This window comes from Podarcis gaigeae (genome assembly GCF_964106915.1).
Source record: "Podarcis gaigeae genome assembly, chromosome: 6".
Taxonomy (NCBI): Eukaryota; Metazoa; Chordata; class Lepidosauria; order Squamata; family Lacertidae; genus Podarcis; species Podarcis gaigeae.
In genome coordinates this window covers 68,542,820-68,566,272 of record NC_139682.1, presented here as the reverse complement: position 1 = coordinate 68,566,272, position 23,453 = coordinate 68,542,820, and the positions used below count along the sequence as shown (strand labels likewise).

Here is a 23,453-nt window from a genome sequence, read left to right as displayed (position 1 = left end):
ATCACTTCGATTCATACCATCAAATGCATAACAAGCTCTTTGTCAAATTGAGATTAGCAGATGCTGTTGCTGAAATGACCTGAAGCCCAAGGAAAGAGTTTTGTTAAATAAAATAAAAGCCATTAATAGCTGTGTGTTTCCCATTCAACAATGGCTGTGAAAAGGCTGTGCTGAGCTGTGGCGATTTTTTCTTGGGGAAAGCACCCTGTTATCAAAAGGGCAAGATTTTGTACATTGATATGTGCTTCAGTTTCTATGAAGGATATGAAAAAATTCCTTCCAGTAGCACCTTAAAGACCAACTAAGTTAGTTCTTGGTATGAGCTTTCGTGTGCATGCACACTTCTTCAGATACACAGTGTGCATGCACACGAAAGCTCATACCAAGAACTAACTTAGTTGGTCTTTAAGGTGCTACTGGAAGGAATTTTTTTTGTTTTGACTATGGCAGACCAACACGGCTACCTATCTGTAATATGAAGGATATGACCACTGTCTCACCTCTGCTCAACACCGATTGGGAGGAGAGACAATCTTCCTAGCCACAGATGCCACAGATTCATTTCAGAAAGAAGTTTGCATGTGCAGAATCCCTTAGATCTGTGATGCTGCTTTCACTCAGACACTGTCATCAGATAGTTAGTCTTCACGAGAACAATATGATAATATGGTTGAGTCCATAAACCACCCCCAAACAGTTCATGGGAATCATTCCTAAAAGCTTCTCCTGGGAGCCAACCCACAGCCACCAATTAACTTCCTTTATCATTACTTAAGTGTGGAACAAGTTGGGTGGCTGGTTCTGTTTCACTGGAATCCCTCCAGCAATTTATAATTCCCAGAACATTTCTGCACTCTAGTGACGCCCGTCTCTGAGCCACACAGCCTATGAAGAATGATGTGTCTCCAGCTATGCCTCTCTCACAGATGCTTTAGGGTGGTGGAGGAGAGGAATTAAGTGGTTACAATGAACCATGCAGGACCAAAAAAGAAGTCTCTTTTTGAAAGATGAAGGCTTCTAGTAGTATTACAATAACTTAAATGAACAGCATGACAGAGCAATCCATTGGGTATCAACTGGAGATGGGGAATTATGGGAGAGTCATAAGAGTTTGGGTATTCTCATTTGCCGAAGAATTAAGATACCTTTGTTATATTTATCTGATAACATAAGTGCTAGTCTTCTTCCGGATAGGTAATTATGCAAAATCCTATAATGTGCACTTGACATTTCTCAAGCTTGTGATGTAGAGCACATACTATCCCAGATCCTGCATGGTGGAAAACAAATTGATGAGAATTGTGCTATTTAAAGTCAGCAAGCAAAAGCCTGTTTATTTCCAAAATAGTTAACTGCTAAGCCCTAAGTCAGAACTATGTTTTTTTAAAAATAAAAAACCTATGTATTTGCATCATCTCAGTGCCATTCCTGCTGGTCCTCATTACCCAGATTGCTCTGTTGTGTTTGATGCTGAAGAGACCCATGACCTCACCAAAACAATTTTTGTTAACTCAAACCATTATCTTGCAACACAAAGGCCTGAGACACATCTGTCAACAACTGCGCTGCCAACTCACCCCACAAGTATTTGATTATGATTTCATAAACAGGAACATTTCTCCAAAAATCTTTCACAAATCTTCTAGCGGGCAAGAGAGGAGTATGAAGACAGCCGAGTTAAACAAAGGAAGCAACACAAACTGGGTTGTTGTTGTGGTTCTTTTGCTCCCTTCCCCCAACCTTGGCAGATTAAGCAACTCAAGAAACACCCAGACCTGAAGAGTCATGAAGTACAGATAACTGCAAAAAGCAGTTGCTTCTTCTGTTGGATCCTTACATCCAGCAAAACAATGCAACCTTATCATGATGCAGTTCTTAAATGTAATCGCTGGTGATTTTAAAAAGCAGATTTGGTGCACATCAGAGGAAGACACTCCTCAGCCGTCCCATTGAAACGAATGCTGTGTAACAGCAGAGCTAAGAGCTTATGTTCCTCTGATTTCCATGAGACTGTGGCACACTAATGTGGGAGTGAGCCCCACTGCACTCAAGTAGACATATGTGGCTTAGTTCTTTCACTTTTTTTGACCCAATGGTCCGATTTCCCCTCATGGTGCGTGTGTCACATGTCAGCCATGGGTATGTGTAGGCCACCATGCACAGGAGTCCCAAACACACAGAGAGACATGCACAGACACACATAGGGACACATCCTTCCTCCTCAGCTAACAGTGGCGTAGTGTGGGGGTGCAGGGGGGGGGCGGCTGCACCGGGCGCAACATCTGGGGATTAGGGTTAGGGGGCGCAAATCCACGGGTTAGGGGGTACAAATTACTTGCCTTGCCCCGGGTGCTGACAACCCATGCTATGCCACTGTCAGCAGATTACTGCTGCTCCCTTGCTGCTCACCAAAATGATCAATGCCATCTCCACTGGGGTTCTGGGCCATGTGGAGAGTTTTAAACTTCTCTACCGAGTGCTGTGGTATGTCATTTAAATTTTCGCTGCCATGAAAACTGGTGAGATCCTGGGGCAGTGCGGAGAGAAAATTCTTGCTTGGGAAGTGCATCTTACTGCTGGTTGGGGGTTAGCTTCTCCGGTTGTCTAGGATTGTACTCTGAGGATTCCTTACATCACTCATACACAGACACACAGCACAGTTAATCTAGTAGATTTTTTTGTATTCCAAGAAACGGCCTGTCATTGCTATGATAAGCGATGATAAGTATTCCTATAAGATACATGTGCTTTGAACCCGTTGTTTGTCACATTCTGAATTTTTTTAGTAATAGACATGGATAGAAACATAAACTGCGAAGAGATCCTTAACCATTATTCAACACTTTGGAGGCTTCTAGATCTCATATCCCTTGTGTAGGAATTAAAAGGAAGTTTTCCACATTGGCTTTTGCTCTTGAATTTCTGCATAATCCACTGTTGGAATGCAAGCTTCTGTCTTTTCTGTTTGATTTCTGATGCCCTGACAGTGTGACATTCATAACTTCCAGTTTGGCAATCCCTGATATTATCCCTTGGGTAATCTGCTTTTTACCATTTCATCTGTAGGAATATCTTCCTAGTTCACTTTACATGAAAAACAACAACAACAACCCAACATTAGCTAAACAGCCAAATCATGTTTTGCATTCCATATTTTTCTGGATATATTCCTTTTGTCAAGCCATTGTACTGTTGTGTGTTGAGCTTGACGTAGAGTGGGGATTGTTAAAACACGGGATTGCTTGTCACATGATCCATTAGTCTGAAACTTACCAAGAGTCTTTTACTGAGTTCTGTACTCCTGATAGTATTGCACTCTTATTCTAAAGTGAGAACAATTTCTTCTTTTTTTAAAAGAAGGAAAAACCTCAAATCACCCTTGGCTTTGCTAAGTGCAGTTTGAGGTACAGTGCAAAGGAGGAATATATACACATCTCCCCATTTATTGGCAAAGATGGAAAACATACTTCCCTAAAGTACTTTTGACTATTTATCTGAGAGCTTTATAACCCTAACAAATGGGCACTTATGTCTTTGTATTTGTGGGTAAAAGAGGGTTTATTCAACAAAAACATGCACGGCGGTAGCTACTGTGGCTGCCAGATTATTTGCTCTTTGTGTGTATGAATTTCAGCAATTTTTTTTTATTCCATCTCCTTTCTTTGGCTTTTGCAAGGCTGTAACCTGCAATATTTGGTGCTTGCAAAATGACTTCAATGGCAGGCTGCTGAGGAGTTGCAACCCCCCCAACCTCCCATGAATTCCTTCCCTGCCTCAACTCTTTGGCGCACTTCACACCAGTCAGCACATTGGAGCTGTATAACTGAGGGTATAACCATTGTTTATAGGTTTTCTGTAGATTTTTATTACAGCTGTGACATTAGATTGATGGACTGTTTCCATCTCGTTCCCTGCCAATTGTGCACTGAATGGATACATGATGGCATGATGGATGTGTGTTGGGGCCACGGCCAGGAGACAGCTGCTGCAAAAACAATCGCTGCAATCTTGATATGGTGCTAACCCTTCTCCACTTTTGCTAATTTTTCTTTAACATTGAACAAAACCTAAACGTGCTCCGTGGAAGGCAGGGAAAAGAAGGTGCTTGTGAAAGCGATGCAAGAAAGAACTGCCGCCCCTCTTCCTGGGCCAGTTAGGACAATCCCTTCCTCAGTTAGGGAAAATGTTCTTCAGGAAGCTAACAAAATAGAATACTGCTATGTTCTAGGAAATGTCAAAGGTGAGCCTGACTAGAAATAAGATTTACTCTTCACTGAGACAAAAAAGAAGGAATGGTTGCTCCTTTGCAGCAGGGAATATTTAGGCTTTGTCTGAGGAGAAGCACAAATTAGCTAAAAGCAACAATATGGAGGAGCTTCCTGGGAGTGGGGATGGGGTAGAGGAATGCTTTTGAGATGAGTCATCACACCTTTTGAGCAATTAAAAGTTCAAGTCTGATTTACTGTGTCAAACAGCTATCGGAGTCATCTCTCGGGAGAGATGATATGAAACTGAATTTGAATATTTCCAGCCCATTTTTAACATCGGAAATGCTGTCACTGGGCCTTCTCAATAGTGGCACCAACCCTGTGGAGCACCCTCCCATCAGATGTCAAGGAGATGAGCAACTATATAACCTTTAGAAGACATCTGAAGACAGCCCTGTATAGGGAAGCTTTTTAATGTGTGAAGTTTTATTATGTTTTTATATATGTTGGAAGCTGCCCAGAGTGACTGGAGCAGCCCAGTCAGATGGGTGGGGTACAAATCATCATCATCATCATCATCATCATCATCATCATCATCATCCCTGCTTTCATCAGAGAAATGCTGGAAGGTATGCATTCAAGAGGTCCAAGTTTAAATCACTGGCATCTCCTGGTAGGGCTGGGATAGACCCCAGTGCTGCCTGTCAGTAGGGAAGTTTTTAATGTTTTATGTTTTATGGTGTTGTTACTATTCTGGGGAGCTGTCCAGAGTGTCTGGGGAAATCCAGCCAGATGGGTGGAGTATAAATAATAAAATTATTATTAGTAGTAGTAGTAGAAGAAGAAGGAGGAGGAGGAGGAGGAGGAGAAGAAGAAGAAGAAGAAGAAGAAGAAGAAGAAGAAGAAGAAGAAGAAGAAGAAGAAGAAGAAGAAGAAGAAAATATTGAGCTAGAGGGACAACTGGTCTGACTCAGTCCTATGGACCACGAATTCTAGCTATAGTAACCCAATGTACAGTGAAGCATGTTTTAACCTAGTGGATCTCTGAGTGCTTAAATTGTGTTGTATTCTTGTCCTTGTGTAAATATATCTTAAGACAGGATAAGAAATCAGGTCTGTCAGGTACCTTATTGACCACTTTCCATTGCTTCATGCTGTCGACAGTGGCACTAAATATATTTGAAATAGCAACTGAAGGACTGAGGTTTCCTTTGGGTGTCTGTCCTCTCCATCTAATCTATGAAGTACCTCACGTGCTAATCTCCAGAGATGATCCTTCCCTAATCCTACATTGTTTGTATTTTCAGGTGCCATGTTCCTGAGCAGCTTCTAACTGAAACAAGCTTCCAGTCAAAATGAGCATATATCCTCACAATCTGAATGTTTTAGTACTTGTGATGGACTTTTTATGTGCACAGTTTGCAAACTAACAATTATATGCAGATATTATTTGGTGAATAATTAATATTTTAATTCTTCTGGTAATTAGAAAAAAAGAAATACATGGAATAATTAAGACTATAATTGCTAATTATACTTCGTTTTGTTTGCTGAATTTGTTCTTTGTTCCAAACATATTACCACTTGAAGTTTAAACAAAACTTGCTGCTGAACTTACATTTTGAATCGACATTTGCTGAGAAGCAAATTGGTGAACAATGGATATCAGAAATTGAGCAGGAGTTGGACCTCAAATAAAGTTATTAATGGGTTGCCTCTTTAAATGCCAGAAATAGGAGCAAAAGCAACAGTGTGTTTGTATGTGTTCAGAATGTGAACTCTGTTTTACAAATGCTTGTGTCCCGTCTCTTTGTGTCATATCCAGACCCCTTTCAGACCAGCTCAAAATGGGATACACCTTCAAAACACCCTATCTCAGGACTGTCCACTTGGATATTTTTCAGGGATATCAGCAGCCGTCCTCTCACCTGCCCAAGTGGGGTGTTGACAGGGGAGGCAAGCACCATTAGAGGGATAGCCTTGATGGCAGCAGTGCATCTGAAGTCTAAAACTTTCTCTAATACTGACCTCCATCATTAACCAATTTGCTTTCAGCAGAAGTCGATTCGAAATGCAAGTTCACCAGCACGTTTCATTCAAGCTCGAAGTGGTAACAGGTATGGGCTGAAAAACAAATTCAGCAAACAGAATGAAATATAATAAGCAATAACATTCTTTCTTTCCCAAAGTATTTCTTCTTCTTTTCCCCCCTGAAAGCTTTGCTGATTGAAAGAGATGTTTGTCGCATTCAGACTTTAGGCGGTTTCCCAAATTGTATTTTTAGGGCACAGCCAGGGGTTTTGTGTGCTTTCAGATCACTCTCACATATAAACGTCCTGTCATATTCTTCCTCAAAAAGAAAAAGATAGTCTCCCCCCCCTCCTGCACAACACATGCCTAGAAATTGCTGGTGGAAGCATACCTATGATTGGTTTGTACCTAGATGAGTGAACTTCAGGGGAATCTTTGCATGGCACTATGAACTTCTCGGAAGGTTTGTGTGGTTTCTATGTTTTGTTCAAAAATGAAATTCTTTTTAAAGGTTGAACATAAGAAGAGCTCTGTGGATCAGGCCAAAGACCCAGTTAATTCAGCATCATGTCCTCACAGTGGCCAACCAGATACCTATGAGAAGTTATTTTTGTTCACCCTTATAAATGTAGGCCATTAACAAAGTAGACAGACGATTAGCTCAATACATAGGACTGTGGACTCCATTTATGTGGAAATCTGTTCAGAGTTGTCTTTTTTTTTTTAAAAAAAAGTTTTTTGTTAAAGAAAAATAGGAGTGATTATCTGTGGCTTTTAATTGCTGTAGTATAGCATCTAACAATTACAAGCACATTCTCATTAGATATCCATGGTGATAAAGTGATAAAATCCGAGGGTCATAAGTACAGAGTTTCTAGTCAGTAGGGTGGGGAATGAACCAGCAAAGTGGTTTGAAATGCATAAAGATAAAAGGAGCTGAGAACACCCATTAGACAAATAATATGACAGGGACCCTAAAATTAGGAACATCTGAATTCAAGATGGATTCAATACAATTTGATTTAGGTAGAAATGTAGTTCTCAGGGGTAAACTTAGAAAGAGGGAATGTAGAGAATGCAGCCTCGAAGGGGAAATAGTTTATTCTTCCCCTCTGCCATTTCTCATGTTCTTGAACACTGCCAAACGTATGTAATTGCTATAATTATTTTAGCAAGACTGCTATTAAAAAAAATCCTCCTTTAATGTAAAGTTTTCTTTTTTTAAAAAAAAAATGTAGCTCCTCTTTTGAATATCTGGGGAGAAATGCATTGCCTGCTAATGCTTATCAAATTATTTTTCTCAAGACAATTCCAAACAGGAAACACTGGCAAGTGAATTAAGAGTAGCTGTCAGTGCTCTCTGTCTCTCACTCATTCTCTCTCTCTCTCACTCACTCACAAACACACATGCACCCTTGTGTTTGTCTTTCCTGGTGGGTTTATTTTAATACAAATTGTTTGCTCTAGCTGTTAGTGTTAATGCCAGAAGATTCTCTGACATATATATTTGGGGAGATCTTCATTTAAGACCTCAAGGTAAAAATTAGGCCCTCTCTCACCTTCATAATATCATACAGTCAGGCCAACAAAGACCATTTTAGTTCTTTAGTCTGTTTCAATAGAAAGTTAGTTATCTTTAAGGAAGAACACAGGATCTTTGTATTTATTTAGAAAGAGTTCTTAAAAGGAGAAGTCATATGGCTAGGCATTATCTTCATATCTGTAATTCTGCACATATTAATAGAATTCAGTTGTGAACAAAATTACCATTCAGTTGCTCCCCTCCACTTATTCCAATATGTCTGTTAAGACACCAAACCCCAAACTCTAGAGTACTTAAAAGGTAAAAGACCCCTGGACAGTTAAGTCCAGTCAAAGGCGACTATGGAGTGTGGCGCTCATCTCACTTCAGGCCAAGGGAACAGACAGCTTTCCGGGTCATGCGGCCAGCATGACTAAACCGCTTCTGGTGCAACGGAACACCATGATGGAAACCAGAGCACACGGAAATGACATCTACCTTCTTGTCAGAGAGGGACCTATTTATCTACTTGCACTGGTGTGCTTTTGAACTGCTAGGTTGGCAGAAGCTGGGACAGAGCAACGGGAGCTCACCCCATCGCACGGATTCGAACCATGATCTTCCGATTGGCAAGCCCAAGCAGCTCAGGGGTTTAGACCACAGTGCCACCCGTGTCCCACTTCTAGAGTACTTATCTCATAACAACAGGACTTAGTGCAACTATCTTATGGGAGGGACTCAAGCACATACTGCAAATTTAAGTTTGTGCAGTTAAATAGGATTAAAGCACTAGTACCAAAAGAAGAAGAAAGAAAGAAAATCCATTTTTTAAAAAAATAGGAAAGCAGTTAGGAAGTGAAGGGAAAACGCACAGAAAAGAGTGGTACGAACAAATCATTAACAACAAATCATTCTGTAGTAAAAACACTACAGAAGCAAATCAGAATGAATTATAATTATATAACCATGCTATAAATAAATCAGAATTATTACATTTGAACAACAGCAAGAAAAAGAGCAAAAGGAGAGCAAAAGCAAACTGAAACCTAGTCATCCTCTGAAAATCACACTTCTCTGAATTTTGCAGTGTAGTTCTCCAGCCAAGTAATTTGTATGGTGTGTACAAAAATGCATATACTAAAGTAGCTATAGAATTGCACTACGAATTAGTGAAAATAGCATGCAAAAATACATTGCATTGGGGGAAATCACTTTGCAAAAATGGGTGTTAATCAAAACTTCGTACAAAAATGTGTCTATACTGAGAATGTCACATTAGGTTCTGGTGATTTTTCATGAGAGGGTTTTTTTTTTTTGTTTTAAATCACTAACCATTGTTGAAAGTGGAGATCTGAACTCGAGAAAGGAAAAATGAAACTGAAAGAAACACAAATTGACAGATTCACTCATCTCTTCCCTCCAGAACTGTGCTAGGAAGCTGTGCAAGAATACACAAAAGCTGTATACTTGTTCTCTGCCAGCCAGGTCCTTCTGTTGAATCAAAAACTTTCTGTAGCTTGATAGAGCCTTTCTATCCATGGATGGTAAAGCCTGGATCCAGCTGACTAAAACCGAGAGGTCAGATATTTTTCTTAAATATCAGTTCAACAAACAGAGAATCTCTCTTACACTTCTTAAACACTTTCTAACCCTGCTTTATTTTTCTGACTCCCATTAAACTGGTCTTCCAGATTTCATCATGCCATTCATGAAATACCTTCAAAATCTTCAAAATAATACTTACTGATCTAGTGTATTATTTTGTAAGCCTGTTTGTGTTCTACTAATCTTGACTCAAGTTTGAAAGACTCGTCTACTTGCTTCCATCATTCCTTTTTTAAAAAGCAAGCAAACCAAAAGGCAGTCCTTTTCACAGTAGTTCTCAAAACAAAACTGTAGAAATAGCGTTTTTCTCACTCCATATCTCTGTATATTCAGTGTTACATCTGCTTACTATGGTGAAAAACAACTTTCTGCTCACTGGAAGCCTCATATAATTAAGCCAGAGCATGAGCTGGACATTTCAGTTTTTTGCTTCAGTTTTCTCCTTAGCTATCACCCCCATATTCAGGAATAATGGCTGTAAACAATTTATGACCCTTCAAAACGGGGTGCATGGATTGTTTTAAATGTTTTCTTTTTCCTCTTTGGTTTTAATGAATGTATATTTTTTGTGTTGCTTGTTGTCTTGTTTTTCTAAAGATACCCTGTGTTGCTGGTGGTGAGACAAGGCATCAAATAAATTTTAACAACAGCAACAACAACAACCTTGTGTCCTTTTACATGCTTGGTTCCAATTCAGATCCACCTGACCTGATGCTGAAACCCGTAATGAAATTGATCTAGTAATAATTCATATATTGGTCCCTAGAAAGGCCTACTATATTTAGCTGAACTGATCTATAGCTGGGGAAAGTACAATGTATTAAACAATAATACTAGAACAGCTTTGCAGAACATTGAAGTAATATAGTCTCAAAAAATATATAGCTTATATTCAGCTATTAGTACTCAACATCAATGTTTGGCATCCAAAAAATCATTTTCATTTAGCAAACTCAGGCCCCATTGGCACTATGCATTTAAAGGAGTATCATACCACTTTCATCTGCCATGGCTTTCCCCAAATAATTCTGGGAACTGTAGTTTGTTAAGGATCCTGAGATTTGTTGTTGTTGTTTAGTCGTTTAGTCGTGTCCGACTCTTCGTGACCCCATGGACCAGAGAACGCCAGGCACCTCTGTCCTCCACTGCCTTCCGCAGTTTGGTCAAACTCATGCTGGTAACCTCGAAAACACTATCCAACCATCTCGTCCTCTGCCGTCCCCTTCTCCTTGTGCCCTCCATCTTTCCCAACATCAGGGTCTTCTCCAGGGAGTCTTCTCTTCTCATGAGGTGGCCAAAGTATTGGAGCCTCAGCTTCACAATCTGTCCTTCCAGTGAGCACTCAGGGTTGATTTCCTTCAGTATGGAGAGGTTTGATCTTCTTGCAGTCCATGGGACTCTCAAGAGTCTCCTCCAGCACCATAATTCAAAAGCATCAATTCTTCGGCGATCAGCCTTCTTTATGGTCCAGCTCTCACTTCCATACATCACTACTTGGAAAACCATAGCTTTAACTATACGAACCTTTGTTGGCAAGGTGATGTCTCTACTTCTCAAGATGCTGTCTAGGCCTGTCATTGCCCTTCTCCCAAGAAGCAGGCGTCTTTTAATTTCATGGCTGCTGTCACCATCTGCAGTGATCATTGAGCCCAAGAAAGTAAAATCTCTCACTACCTCCATTTCTTCCCCTTCTATTTGCCAGGAGATGATGGGACCAGTGGCCATGATCTTCGTTTTTTTGATGTTGAGCTTCAGACCATATTTTGCGCTCTCCTCTTTCACCCTCATTAAAAGGTTCTTTAATTCCTCCTCACTTTCTGCCATCAAGGTTGTGTCATCTGCATATCTGAGGTTGTTGATATTTCTTCCGGCAATCTTAATTCCGGCTAGGGATTCATCCAGCCCAGCCTTTCTCATGATGAATTCTGCATATAAGTTAAATAAGCAGGGAGACAAAATACAGCCTTGTCGTACTCCTTTCCCAATTTTGAACCAATCAGTTGTTCCATATCCAGTTCTAACTGTAGCTTCTTGTCCCACATAGAGATTTCTCAGGAGACAGATGAGGTGATCTGGCACTCCCATTTCTTTAAGAACTTGCCATAGTTTGCCGTGGTCGACACAGTCAAAGGCTTTTGCATAGTCAATGAAGCAGAAGTAGATGTCTTTCTGGAACTCTCTAGCTTTCTCCATAATCCAGCGCATGTTTGCAATTTGGTCTCTGGTTCCTCTGCCTCTTCTAAATCCAGCTTGCACTTCTGGGAGTTCTCGGTCCACATACTGCTTGAGCCTTCCTTGTAGAATTTTAAGCATAACCTTGCTAGCGTGTGATATGAGTGCAATTGTGCGGTAGTTGGAGCATTCTTTGGCACTGCCCTTCTTTGGGATTGGGATGTAGACTGATCTTCTCCAATCTTCTGGCCACTGCTGAGTTTTCCAAACTTGCTGGCATATTGAGTGTAGCACCTTAACAGCATCATCTTTTAAAATTTTAAATAGTTCAGCTGGAATACCATCACTTCCACTTGCCTTGTTATTTGCAGTGCTTTCTAAGGCCCATTTGACTTCACTTTCCAGGATGTCTGGCTCAAGGTCAGCAACCACACTACCTGGGGTATACGAGACATCCATTTCTTTCTGGTATAATTCCTCTGTGTATTCTTGCCACCTCTTCTTGATGTCTTCTGCTTCTGTTAGGTCCTTTCCACTTTTGTCCTTTATTATGGAAATCTTTGTATGAAATGTTCCTTTCATATCTCCAATTTTCTTGAACAGATCTCTGGTTCTTCCCATTCTATTGCTTTCCTCTATTTCTTTGCATTGCTCGTTTAAGAAGGTCTTCTTGTCTCTCCTTGCTGTTCTTTGGAAATCTGCATTCAATTTCCTGTATCTTTAACCATCTCCCTCGCATTTTGCTTGCCTTCTCTCCCCCGCTATTTGTAAGGCCTCATTGGACAGCCACTTTGCTTTCTTGCATTTCCTTTTCATTGGGATGGTTTTTGTTGCTGCCTCCTGTATAATGTTACAAGCCTCCATCCATAGTTCTTCAGGCACTCTGTCCACCAAATCTAAATCCTTAAACCTGTTCCTCACTTCCACTGTGTATTCATAAGGGATTTGACTTAGATTGTATCTTACCGGCCCAGTGGATTTTCCTACTTTCTTCAGTTTAAGCTTGAATTTTGCTATAAGAAGCTGATGATCTGAGCCACAGTCAGCTCCAGGTCTTGTTTTTGCTGACTGTATAGAGCTTCTCCATCTTTGGCTGCAGAGAATATAATCAATCTGATTTCGATGCTGCCCATCTGGTGATGTCCATGTGTAGAGTCGTCTCTTGTGTTGTTGGAAAAGCGTGTTTGTGATGACCAGCTTGTTCTCTTGACAGAACTCTATTAGCCTTTGCCCTGCTTCGTTTTGATCTCCAAGGCCAAACTTGCCAGTTGTTCCTTTTATCTCTTGACTCCCTACTTTAGCATTCCAATCCCCTATAATGAGGAGAACATCCTTCTTTGGTGTCACTTCTATAAGGTCTTGTAAGTCTTCATAGAATTGGTCAATTTCAGTTTCTTCAGCACAAGTAGTTGGTGCATAAACTTGGATTACTGTGATGTTAAAAGGTCTGCCTTGGATTCGTATCGAGATCATTCTATCATTTTTGAGATTGCATCCCAGTACAGCTTTCGCCACTCTTTTGTTGACTATGAGGGCCACTCCATTTCTTTTACGGGTTTCTTGCCCACAGTAGTAGATATGATGGTCATCCGAACTGAATTCACCCATTCCCGTCCATTTTAGTTCACTGATGCCCAGGATGTCAATATTTATTCTTGCCATCTCATTTTTGACCACCTCCAACTTACCCAGGTTCATGGTTCTTACATTCCAGGTTCCTATGCAATATTTTTCTTTACAGCATTGGACTTTCCTTTCGCTTCCAGGCATATCCGCAACTGAGCGTCCTTTCGGCTTTGGCCCAGCCGCTTCATCAGCTCTGGATCTACTTGTACTTGCCCTCCGCTCTTCCCCAGTAGCATGTTGGACGCCTTCCGACCTGAGGGGCTCATCTTCCAGCGTCATATCTTTTATATGCCTGTTGTCTTTGTCCATGGAGTTTTCTTGGCAGGGATACTGGAGTGGCTTGCCGGTTCCTCCTCCAGGTGGATCACGTTTGGTCAAAACTCTCCACTATGACCTGTCCATCTTGGGTGGCCCTGCACGGCATAGCTCATAGCTTCTCTGAGTTATTCAAGCCCCTTCGCCACGGCAAGGCAGTGATCCATGAAGGGGTGAGATTTGTTAGGAGGTGCCTATTACCCTCACAGAGCTACATCTCTCAGAGTGGTTTAGCAATTGGTCCAGTTTTCATTTACTATGAACCAGCAAGACAGAGCAGCCTATTGAAGCAGGCTTTTACATTGCAATATTTACCTGGACCCCATTGAGCTAAATGGATGTAGACAGTACAGTGTATCACCTTTTGGGGTTACTAGCTACAGCATGTGACTGATTTCTACAGCTGGAGATAGATTGGGCCTTTGTATTTGAAAATTCACTTCAACTTGAGATATGAATAAGTACTCTTATCTATGGGATTCCGTTTCAAAATTCATTAGGTTTTCTACTTTAATTTTGATATAGGGCTTAAAATATTTTGAGCAGGTCTCTGTGGAGGTGTTAGGCCCGTTTCAGTGAATCACAGCTACTGGCAATTACCCCCCCCCCCCATTGCACCCATTTTGTGAGACATGGAACTTCTCTGGAGGGGAAAACACTTGCACATTATCATTTGCAGCTGTTGGAGATACCACAGCCCTGATAAAGCTTTGCTTGCAACAGAAATGCTACACTCTCAACCGGTGACCCTAGAATTTGGCTAGTACTTCAGCATCGCCAAATAAGGTATAAGTGGTTTGTTATCACAGCCATAAATATTTACATCCAGTGGTGACAAATATATGAGAAGTGTGGAATGACTATGTAATTTAAGTTGTTCTCCACAAGTGTGCCAGTAGTTTTGTTATCTCCTGAAGGCTGGCAATGAATAGCTCCCGCAGGCTAAATGAAAGCACAAACTCAAGCTGCTGTCACTGGCCTAATTGGCCATTTCTAAAGCATTACTTACCTGTGGGGTCTGGCTTGATTCCCACGTCTCTTCAAAAGCTCCCTTTTCTTGGTATTTGTACAATTCATAGAATGTAAATGAAAATTTTAATGAATTGCAGTGCAGTTTGTAAAAGGGCCAGGAAGGTGGAATACCAGGCATAATAACAATAAATATAATATATATAATAAATATAATAAATACATAAAAATAATGTTATTTGTACCCCACCCATCTGACTGGGTTGCTCAGCCACTCTGGGTGGCTTCCAGCATATACAAAATAATAATAAAACATTAAACATTAAAAACCTCTCTATGCAGGGCAGCTTTCAGATATCTTCTAAAGGTTGTGTAGTTGATCTTGACATCTGATGGGAGGGCATTCCACAGGCCCTCTGCCTGGTTCTCTGTAACTTCTCACAGTGAGGGAACCACCAGAAAGCCCTTGGAAATGGACCTCAGTGTCCGGGCTGAACGATGGGGGTGAAGATACCTCTTCAGGTATACAGAGCTGAGGCCATTTAAAGGTCATCACCAACACTTTGAATATATTATATTGAAAGGAAAATTGAATACAAAAATGTGTGTATTTGGAGAAATGTGCAGTAAAATGCTGAAAAATCTCCACGAACCTAAGACTGGGGAAATGAGAAAGTGCCCAGCCTTCTCCAAGGAAGTTGAACCAGCAAAACTAGCAAAGAGCACAGAATAGATCTTCACAAGCTGATTCATTACTTTAGCACCCCTTTCCTAAAGCACTGTGATTGGAGAGCCCAGGTAAAGCAGGCCTCGGTCCAGTATACCTGAAGGAACGTCTCCACCCCCATCGTTCTACCTGGACACGGAGGTCCAGCGCTGAGAGCCTTCTTGCAGTTCCCTCAGTGCGAGAAACCAAGTTACAGGGAACCAGGCAGAGGGCCTTCTCACCGCCCTGTGGAACGCCCTCCCACCAGATGCCAAAGAGAAGAACAACTACCAGACTATTAGAAGACATCTGAAGGCAGCTGTGTTTAGAGAAGCTTTTAATGTTTGACCAACTACTGTATTTTAATATTCTGTTGGAAGCCGCCCAGAGTGGCTGGGGAAGCCCAGCCAGATGGGCGGGGTATAAATAATAAATTATTATTAGTAGTAGTTGTAGTAGTAGTAGCTAGACTTGTCAGTCTCAAAAGAGCTTTCCTTCAACTCTCTCCTCATACTGGTGTTTTCCTCATACAACAACATTGGGGAGAAATGTTTCAATTTGTGCAGAAACGCTGGCTGTCCAGTTGTTGCTTTTTTGTTTTTTTGTTTTAAATCCACATCTCCAAATCACACTGGAAGACCCTTCTTCAGCTCAGAACCCTAAGCTTAGGCAGGCCTCAAGTCTGTCTGAAGCAAGATTTGTCCAGATCTGATGCACATCTCTAGTGTGAGTGAGAAAGTAAGGAACCTTAGAACACAGTATGTAAAATATGGATACAAGAGAAAAGCTCCCCTTTGTCCCAGCCTTTCTTTCAAGGGGTTTGTCCATAACAATGAGATGGTGGTAATGTACTCTGTTCGACCCTCTTTCCTGATGTAGGTATATTGTCAGAACAGATGCATCAGATTCTGGCACAAATGTCTTGCTAACATTTACAGTGCTGATAATGAAGCAACTTGGGAAATATTACTTGCTCATCAACAGAAAACACTTACTTTTCCCCCCAAAGAGTGAATAGGCAGTGTCAACTGATTAAAACTGTATTATGTAGGTTCTGCTTGGAACGCATTAAGGATAGTTGCTCGGCTTATCTCTGCAGCAGTTTTGCAGCATTTTCTTGCAGAAGCAGCTGGTGTGTTTTATACAGTGTTGGTTAATTGTTTGCAAGAAGACATTCCCAGCCAAATATAAGCAAAAAAGCTTACTGTACTCTTTCACATCTATTTCTGACTGTTATTATTATTATTAATGCACAAAGCCATCCGCTTTACCTGTGCAGAAGCATCTTAAACTATGGGATCAGTTGAACTGTTGAAATGTCATCTCATAGTTTTGCCACACTCCATCAATTGCTGGTGGACTCTCGCACAGAAATCTATGTGTCAGGAAACAAAAATACCAGTTAAAATATTCCCCCTTCTCTCCATAGCACCTCATTATTTATATCATATTATGCATAGCTTCTAGATAAAGTAGGTTTGGACATGTTGCCTCCACACTTTGGTCTCCTGTGACCGGTTAAAAACAGCCCTACCATATTCACAAAGCTTTTCGTTACAATCGAGGCCATTTGAAGGAGTGATCAATCAGGATCATGTTCAAATGACAGGACTAGTACAGGCTGCTGCTTTTTAACTCAACTTAGCCACATGTTACTATCTCTCTGCAAACTGCTTCTTAAGCAGACTTGTGAAAAGGATGTTCTTTTCCTCTTCGATTGTGTCCTCAGTTCTCGCCATGACAAAGCTATAGAAATTATGCCTCATTTTTTCCACCCCATTCCGTTTGAAATGAGGTTGGCATACTTTCTTTCTTTGAGCTGTCCTAAGCACAGTTGAAATGAATTTGTTCCTAACACTCTCTTTAAAATTCTTTTCTACAAATTTGGGTATGGAATAGTGCCCAGATATTCTCTTGACTGCTTGTTTGTTTGTTTTTTCCTGTTTACCAAATGTCTGATATCTGTAATTTACATCCAATGATCTTTTATGCTAATATTTGAGAGCTTGTACTGGATCACATCATAGTACTTAATGTTATTGACAGTCTTTGATAGTTGATAGTTGATAGTTTGATATGTATTTCTCATATCTAACTAGATATAATAGTGTTTAGCTGTTGACTCTGTTTTACAGTCAACATACAGTAATATTTGGAGCCACATTCAACAAATTGTTGTATTATGCCCTATAGCACAATGGGACTCCCGCCCCCACGTGGTTCCTGTGCCCCCCACCGCAATCTGCTGTGGAGGGTCAGGGTAACCCCCATAAGTGTGCAGGGGGAGCAGAGGAGAAATGATTTTGTTGGGCAAGCAAAAATGCTTACACTGCCAGAACAATCTATTTAGCACTATGCTGAATACTACCCTTAGTGTCTGATAATAGTAGGTGGCTGACAAGCTTTGAAATTGTGTCTTTGAAGCCTGTCCAAATCAAAACAAACAAGTGATGCCAACAAATCTAAAATACTGCAGCTCTGGAATTTAGGTCGAAATCCTATATTTATTCACTTATTTCAACCGTTTGGATTTCGCTTAATATTGGTTGTCTCTGGAGACCTAATACAATGAGACTAAAATCAGCGAAAGCTATAAAAATGAAAGTTTAAAAGCTTGCTAAAATAAATAAAATCTTAAGTAAGTTCAACAGGAAGGGGGCCTGTTTGAACTTAGCTAGAATGCAGCTCAACAAAATGGGGCCCAGATGGTCAGGGGTGATGGGAGTTGTAGTTCAGGAACGGAGCTGCATCTTCCCCATCTAGATGCAGAATATCAGTTTATAGGCTGCTGCATTGTGACCTTTTCATCATGCCACCATTCTCAACCATTTCCACCAAATATTTTGAGTGTTCTTTGTTCGTTCGTTTTGCCGGCTCTTTGTTTCCCCAAAAAGATTGGGGTAGAGGAAATTATTCTAATCAAATAGTTCTCCCTGTTGGTTACTGTGACTTACTGACACTTGTAAAGCACCGTCGGTGTCATGGGGGGGGGGTTGAGGGTCTGCACCTGGCTTGTTGCCATGGATGCAATTATACTGAGTGACATTTAGGGTACCTGGTATATTAATAGCGTATGCTTACCTTCCAAGATGGTGACATGAAACTGAGCTTGTCCTCCAACGATATTCTATTAAGATTCTGGTTTTGTGGATTTCCTATGCTTCGTGAGAAGACATGCCTAATGATTCCGAATTAAATATAACCCTTCAGCTGACAATGACGGATGTATTAGAAGCACAAGAACTAGTCAGAGAGTACTAATACCATATCCTGTTCTCTCTGTCAATGGCTTTTAATTGACATTCAACTCCCCCCCCCCCCCAAGAAGCATCAATACTTTGGAATCAGGCAGGCATTTTTGAGTGAGTCCCACCCTTTAGTTCTTGTGAATCACATATTTTTCTACAACATTCTCTTTGCCACCACAAACAAATTATAGACTTTAACTCTCGGCTGTCAGACAGACAATATTTTGGCAGCCTGTTAAGTGCAAAGCAGGTGGGGCAGGGAAAGAGCTGTGTCGTCCAAAGATTATTGTTGTGATATTGTTTGTTTTCCTCTCCTTGAAATCAGATTTATTTATTTTTTGTCTTTAGACAGTGGTATTTCTGAGAGGCATTGAACTCCTAAAGCACTTGAGTTTTCTTCTTCGAACACTTTGTCAACTTAATCTTCCCTTTCCTATTTTATCTCCCGCCTTTGTAATCCCTCTTCTCTAAACAACGTTAATAAGTACAACAGCAACAACAAAAATTATTGCAAAAAGAAATGGAGGTTGTTAACAAAGCCACAGTTTGTGAGGGGGCTCAGTTGATGAGATTGGCACATTCAGTGGCCTTCGCTCAAAGTCTGCAATGTAGTCTTGCCTAAATTGAACATCTGTCTCTCTTGTCACACTCTCCGTGGCGCTTACTGCCGGGGGAAGGAACTGTACCATCTAGATTGTCGACATTTTGCCTCTTGTATGCATCGTGGCTCTGGATTGCAGCAACAATACTATACATTTGAATTTGAAGAATCTGTTTGATTTTCAACTTTCCACACGCCTCTGTTTAATTTATCTCCATTCTGAGTCCTTTATTGCAGCAGCTCTCTCTGAATTCTTATTCGATACGGTGCTATCAGCGAATCTCTTCACTTCTCAAGCATTGTCACATTTTGCCCCAAAGACTGTGTATTGTTTAACCTGTTTGGAGGAAAGTAAAAGAGTCTGTGATACAAATGTATGAGCTATTTCAGACTTTGGCATGTAAAGCCTGCCTGAATCACTGCCCTTCTAAACTTTGCACTTTTTCAGCACTGAGAGCTTACCCAAAGTGGTTCTGGTTCATAGCACCTCTGCTGGAAAAGCAATAATAATAATAATAAATACTTGGAAACCATTTCAGAATAGCTAATCCTTTCTAAGGATGAGCAAGGAGACCATAAAATGTATCCTTTATTTCAAATACACACTTGCCCTGATATACCCTGAAAACTGGTTGACGAAAATACACAGGGCAGGAAGGGAATGCCAGCATGAGTGAAGTAAAGGTCAAAATGAGAGAAATCATTAGCTGGCAACTGATAGAGGAAGCCGGCTTGGATGGCACAGGTGAGTGGAGCTGTTGGCAAAATTTTCTGGAAATGAATTGTGTCTACTGCACAGGGACCTGTCATTTTGTTTCTCAAATCCCTCTCTGCCCACACAAGTGACCCAGAAAAACGATGGGTGAAAGATGGCAGTGAGACCTGTGCCTGGTTCTTATTGCAATAGTCTTCCCTTGAGCCCCTCCCTCCCAACTGCCTTGCTTTAGGTGGCCGGTGAATTGCTTTGAAAGATTGCCCCCAAAAGAAAGGTTAGATTTCCCCCTCTTTGCAATGCAGCTTTGCTTACTCCCAGGTCTTTACAGTACAGAATCTGAACAGAAGCAGAAGGAGATGAGGCAGTGACAATATTTCAGTGTCTTAAACCTGGCGTTGTCGTCATAAATCTCAAACCACTCTGCAATAAAAATATGGTGTGGGAATCAAAAGAAGTGTTTTAAATGTCACATTTGGCTTGTCGCATCAAGAAAGAGATTCAGTAGCCTGGGATTCAAGATAGGGCTTTCAGAACCCAGTGCCAACTTGACAGTTGCCTGCCTCCCACCAAACAATGCATTTCTCCCCTTTAATTACAGACTTACTATATCAGGACGTTTTTAATGTCTGATGTTTTGCTGTGTTTTTATTATGTTGGAAGCCACCCAGAATGGCTGGGTCATTCCGGTCAGATGAGTGGCATTATGTAGTCAGTGGTCTGTGTTTGCCTGAGCTTGAGTCTGGACTAAGGATTCTGAGTCCCTGTGTTCTGATTCGATACATGATATCCAGTCACAGAACATTTCAGGATTTGGGCCTCTGCCATAGGCCCTTAAACTCTGAGTCATGATTCGCAGTTTGGAAGTTTAGACAGTCAATCACATTGGCAGTGGGAGTGGCCCAGGCCTTCAGAAATGCATATACGCAGTTGCTTTGCCCCTGTTATCCAGTTCTGTAGTTCAACAAAGGTTCTTGCTGTAATCACTGTGCCTTGCCTAGTGGGAACCCACCTACACTTCAGCAGCAGCAGCAACAACCTCATATAAACATGGAAGTTTGGGGAAAGACCATTGCTCAGTGACTGAGGCTCTGCTTTGCATGCAATATGTGCCAGGTTGAATCCTTGGAATCTCCAGGTAGGCATGGAAACCTGAAACCCTGGAAAGCTAATGCCAGTCAGTGTTGGCAGTATTGGGGCAAACAGACCAGCATAATGACTCAGTCTAAGGCAGCTTCCTAGGTTCCTATGGAACATCTCTCCGATATACAGGGCATCGTTCAGAGGAACAGTTCCTGACATAGCCACGAGACCAGTCAGATTGCCTCACTTTCAGGAGAAGGCCATGCTTCTGAATACTAGTTGCTAGAAGCCACAGGAAGGGAGAGTACTTTTCTGCTTGGGTCCTGCTTGTGGGTTTTCCTACAGACCATCTGGTTAGACACTGTGAGAACAGGATGCTGGACTAGATGGGCCATTGGCCTGATCCAGCAGCCTCTTATATTCCTAGTGATCTGGAATGATCAGTAGTATCTGTGATGAACATAAACAAGAACCGGAAGTTATAAAGTGCAGGGGGAAACATTATTATTATTATATGCCCATCTGACTGGGTTGCCCCAGTCACTCTGGCTGGCTCCCAACAAAAATAGCAGAAACACAATGCAACATCAAACAGTAAAATTCACATAGTCTATCTGTTTGACATCTGCTGGGAGGGTGTTTCACAGGGAGGGCGCCACTACCGAAAAGGCCCTCTGCCTGGTTCCCTGTAACCTCACTTCTTGCAGTGAGGGGACCACCAGAAGGCCCTTTGATCTGAACAATGGGAGTGGAGGTTCTCCTTCAGATGTACAGGGCCAAAGCCGTTTACGGCTTTAAAGGTCAGCACTAACACTTTGAATTGTTCTAGGAAATGTACTGGGAGTCAATGTAGTTCTTTTAGAACCGGTGCTATATGGTAAGCTTACCAGATTTTTTTCAATGATTCCAGGGACACTTTTCAACTTCCATGGATTTTGTATGGGGACTGATTTGTAAATCTGGGGAATGTCCCCGGGAAACGGAGACATCTGGTAACCTTGCTGTATGGTCCCGGCGGTCTCTCCCTATCACCAGTCTAGCTGACACATTCTGGTCTACTGAAGGGAAAACATTTATCATCAAGCTTTTAAAAGAGCAAAACACCAGAGTTCTGTAATAAAACAATCTATTTTCCTCAATGGGTAGGATGCATAATCAAAAATTGTTGTTGTTGCTGTTTTGGTTGTTAAAGGACTTAAGAGACAATTGTATTTCTGCTGTTCAGGAAAGCATTCCAGGTTTGTAGGAAATGAAGGAGATAACTCTTAAATCACAAGCATTTTTAGGATCCCGGTTACATAGAAATACCTTCGTTTTGCACCTTTCCTCTGTCCAGATGGAGAGATAGAAACAGGCAAATGTGGAATCACCAGTCAGAATTAGTTTTTTAATGAACCACTTCTCTACTTTCATTTGATAAAATAAGGAACTAGCTGCTGCTGCTGCTGCTGCTGCTGCTGCTGGCTACAAACTCAGTGAGAATAAAATATTGTCTGGAGTCATGGAAACTAATAAATCCTCCCTTGACAATTAAACAGGTTGGCATAGGGGATAAAATTACCTTTCATAAAAATGCTGTGCAGATGGTGAAACCACAGGAATTAAACAGAGATCAAAATTCTCCAGAAAAAATCAAATTGTGGAGATCTTAGGAGAAATTGATTAAGATGTGGTTTAAACTGTTCCTGCTTTAAGATCCTCAGAGGATTTGTTCAGCGGTTGTGTATATGGTCCCCAACCTGCTCAGTTGGTTTCAGCCTGTGCCATATTTTAAGATGTGTAGATATGTGTTGCTGTTTGTTAAGCCCCCCCCCCCCAAGAAATCTACAGCATCCAATCTTTCCGGATACGATTTCTGCAGCATTATTTTGCTGCAATTTTAGCTTCTTTCTGCATGATTACAAATCTGTGGAAACTTTCGTGTTCCTCAAGTTCCGTTTCTGATCTTATATACACAAAGTCCTCAGAAGAAAAAAACGAACCCCTAAGTGCTTACAGGATGAAATGTCATTTCAGTCTCCAATTTGTTATTCCTTAGTAGGAAATAATCTAAGTAAATCTTAGATTATTCTTTTCTTTCTTTCTTTCTTTCTTTCTTTCTTTCTTTCTTTCTTTCTTTCTTTCTTTCAAAAAACAAACAAGCAGAAGTAAATCATATGTAATTCCCAGTGGTGAAATATTTTTTTCCCTGGGATTTCTAGAGCAATTTTCAAAGTGCCAGTGACACAGAGGAAAAAGATTTAAAGAAACTGACAGACAACATTATTCTTGAAATCTATCTCAAAGGGCTCCACTCAGCATGGTAGCACCCTTGTCGTTTTTTTCAGCCAAGTACCTAGAGGCAACGTTACTCTGTGGAACCTTTCAACATTTATTTCTGAGGCAGACAAAAAGTACAAGCGCAACTGAGAGGATGCAATGACTCTGCCTTAAGAAGCCTAAAAGGGCCGGAGTTAGCGACTAAAGAAATAATGCTTAGCTCTGCTTGCGACCTTCCTTAGAGCTTCTGGTTACATTCTTTAAGAAATCGAATGGTGAGCTCGATAGACCAGTGGCCTTGTTGGATATGATGATTGTCGGCTTTGGTTTTGATTACTTCTCCTGCCTTCATCTCTTCAGATGTTTGCAAGACTTTATTAAAGAAAAAAATGGTCT

The 23,453-nt window shown here is 41.1% G+C and overlaps 1 long non-coding RNA gene across 4 annotated transcripts in view; it reads right to left on the bottom strand.

The window, feature by feature from the left end:
- LOC310846677 overlaps positions 1-20,594 on the bottom strand; it is a 58,774-nt gene extending 38,180 nt beyond the window's left edge. The window contains exons 1-6 of one of the 4 annotated variants that reach the window (XR_014565453.1): positions 20,323-20,594; positions 19,068-19,340; positions 18,236-18,332; positions 16,426-16,529; positions 14,489-14,535; positions 9,015-9,326 (exon numbers count right to left, since the gene is read on the bottom strand). This is a non-coding gene — a long non-coding RNA (uncharacterized lncRNA). Of the gene's footprint in view, positions 1-9,014; positions 9,327-14,488; positions 14,536-16,425; positions 16,530-18,235; positions 18,333-19,067; positions 19,341-20,322 lie in introns of those variants that run through there. The other 3 variants (XR_014565450.1, XR_014565451.1, XR_014565452.1) reach the window with 3 other exon arrangements.
- Between the last annotated feature and the right edge of the window lie 2,859 nt (positions 20,595-23,453).